A 3,152-nucleotide genomic window follows, 5' to 3' on the forward strand; every position below is an offset into this window, starting at 1 on the left:
TGGAATTCAGAATTTAACAAATGTCAACCCGATCGTAAGATATTCATTGTACTCACACATGGCAACTGCATTTCAGCTGTGAACTCCCATCTAAGTTGATAAAACATGTTAGCATATGACTTTTGACAAACCATCAATAACATATCCCCTGCAACGGGAAATTTTCGATTCGTATGGAGGTGGATGATTTTCATGCAATAAAATAAATCCATACAGGCAATTTAACATTTATTGATGTACTCAAAACATTCTCTAGTATTAGTAACACAGTTAACATGTATTGTAGTAGAGAAAACGTCTAGTGTCCATCGCCATCAATCCTGGAAAATGAGAATTGTAACATTTAATAACCAGCTAAGTAATAAGTACTTAAAGTAACTTAAAATTGTTCCACATATTCTCTAATATGGTTATTCAATTTCAAGAAAAAAACTTCATGCACGAATGAATTTATAGTGAGACTAATACTTTTATGCCATGAAAAACTGCTAACAATGTGGTTTCTAACGCGAGAACACTAACTTGAAATATTTCAACTTAATCGATCTGAATGAATTGTATTTTAAATACACAAGTTAAGCCAAATATCAACCTAAATTGTAATCACAGTGAGAACGTAGTAATAAATAATCTTATATAACTATTGGGTTGAAAGCAGTAGTTCATTAATTGCAGTAGTCCTAAAAATTGTTGATACTCAAGTTCGTTGATTTACTATCGATTGTAAAAATATATTTCCATGTACTTACATTGAAATAGTCAGCGCAGCAGAGATGGGTTGATGCTGACAAGGCATCTTCTTTAAATCTTTACGTGCTGCAAGGAGCCACTTTTTCCGCAAACCCGGTGAATAAAAACTTTATCTGGCGTTGATTGCATTGTGATAGTATGCAATTGGCATGAAACAGTACTTTTTTCGATTCCTTTTTGGAGGTTTTCACTTTGAAAAACGTTATATTTTCCTCATCCACACGTTCTTAAACACACAGTTGCTTGTAAAATACTGTTTTAAGGCACAGATTAATCCACGAAGTCTGAAACTACTGTATTCTACGAGTGTAAACATAATTCCAGTGCCAATGGCTGTTAGGTCACGTGGTGTAGAAGATGGCCGCCAGTTGTTTTGGCGCAAGTTTCAAAATACGATTTTTAATACGTTATAAGTACGTTATATAATGGGAAAAAATTGTAACTCAAATTTTTAATTCGCAAAATATGTATTTACCGCAGTTACTACATTCTTTTACAGAGCTAAATTTCTCTGGAGCAGGTGCGCCTGCTCCAGAGAAATTTAAGAAGAGAAGCTCCCTCTGCTTCTTATAGGTGCGAGGTGTACCTTCACGAGGTACCTGGGGGACTTTCCAGATATTTTCCTCTTCAACAAATGCTTTAATTTTAATGGGTTACTGTATTGATGCATTACGTTCACCTTATTACCATTTTATACACGGTGTTCTGAATTGAGATCCATTTGCATTTGAGGGGGAGATTTTGCACTTAAGTATATTATTTTATGCTTCCATAGCCCAAATAAAGTGTGTAAGCGCTACTAGCTGGAAGTTATTAAATTTTTCTTAAAATCAGCTCATTAACTGCACCCCTTCCCTACAGAAATGCAATTCAATTTTTTTAAAGATATAGGTATGATAGTATGTAACATGTAAGTGTAGATGTTTGGTGAGTGAAGGAGATCTAAGGAAAAGTAGTGCCATGGGTGGAAGTTGCGGGCAAAAAGTTTTGCCTGAAATTGGTAAATACATTGGAATTAGAATGAACCATTGCAAATTATTTTGACTGCTAACTACTTTGAAAAACCCTATTTGATATTTCAACTTTCATTGCTTGTGCAATCATTTAGAAGTAATATTTATTTTTACCTCGCATATTCATTTTTTACTATCTTACCAAGTTTGCTTAAATGCTTAAAGTTTGTGTCATAAATTGAGACTAATATCAGAAGTACTTCTGATATTAGTCTCAATATTATGGTGCAGCCCTTTCTAATGCCATCCAAATAACGCAACTCTCCACAAGCCATGATTATGGGCAGATGGGTACCTTTGAACCCATGTGAAATTCATCTATGAAATAACAAATATAAAACTGTAACCCTTCTTGAAAAAAAATTAATGGACATTAGAAATTGACCACTCCATAGCCCAGGATTCCTAGTTCCATTAAGTATCAATGCCTGATATACATTATAGTAATTTCACTGTTACAAATAAATTTAAGAGCAATTGCAGATGACCAAATAAAATATCAGATCTCATGTCACATCAGAATCCAGACCAGTTGACTCACTTGGAATTTTTCCAGAATAGTTCCAGACCAGTTGAAACTCATAGAATATTTCAGCATAGTTACAGAATAGATCCAGACTAGATGCAGACCATCGAAAATTACAGTACAGTTACAGACCAGAATTCCAGACCAGTTGCAGACCATTTTCCTTTGCCTCTCTGAAATCCAGACCAGTCCAGTTCTGTTACAGACCAGTTACAGAACAAAATTTAGCCTTTCAGACCAGTTACAGACCAGATCCAGATTAGTTACAGACCAAATATTTTTACCTGGGATAGGTCATTCACTCCATATAATTCACCCCCAATAAAATACTCTCAATCCCACTATATCACATTCTCACACTCACACTTAATCACATTCTCTCATTCACAGCAAAACACAGTTACCAAAAAAATGAAAAAGGCATATACATTTTAAACACATACAAAATATCCAACAAAATAAAGTCGTCTGCCTACGGCCTATCTTCAATACTTGAGTCTTCAAACACAGAATGTGCCTCTTGTAATTTCAAGTCTTGAGGCTTCAGATCTTCAAGTTTCACTTTATGTAATTAGATCCATTCTTCATTTTGCTGAGTTCCTAAGTCACTTTCCATAAAAAGCAATGTAAGGCAGTCTACAATTTCCTTCTTCCAAAAGCTGCTACTTCCGGGCCCATGGTTGAAGACTACTGTACTCCCCCTACTGTAGGAAAATCATCGAATGTACTCAACAATAACATAAAAAGGTAATTATAAAAGGGCATGAGAAATAATGCTTACTTGGAAATGAATAATGTAATTTTTAGTCCAGTCATTTGAGCATTTTTGATTTTTGGAAAGTAGAACACAAAAATTTCATAGG

At 34.6% G+C, this 3,152-nt stretch overlaps 1 long non-coding RNA gene across 1 annotated transcript; it reads right to left on the minus strand.

Moving 5' to 3' along the window:
* Positions 1–211: 211 nt before the first annotated feature.
* Positions 212–1,585, minus strand: LOC124169375. Its single transcript, XR_006867111.1, has 2 exons — positions 750–1,585; positions 212–320 (listed from the first exon to the last, which is right to left on the minus strand). It is a non-coding gene; the product is annotated as an uncharacterized LOC124169375 (long non-coding RNA).
* Between the last annotated feature and the right edge of the window lie 1,567 nt (positions 1,586–3,152).

This window comes from Ischnura elegans, chromosome 12 (assembly GCF_921293095.1).
Source record: "Ischnura elegans chromosome 12, ioIscEleg1.1, whole genome shotgun sequence".
NCBI lineage: Eukaryota > Metazoa > Arthropoda > Insecta > Odonata > Coenagrionidae > Ischnura > Ischnura elegans.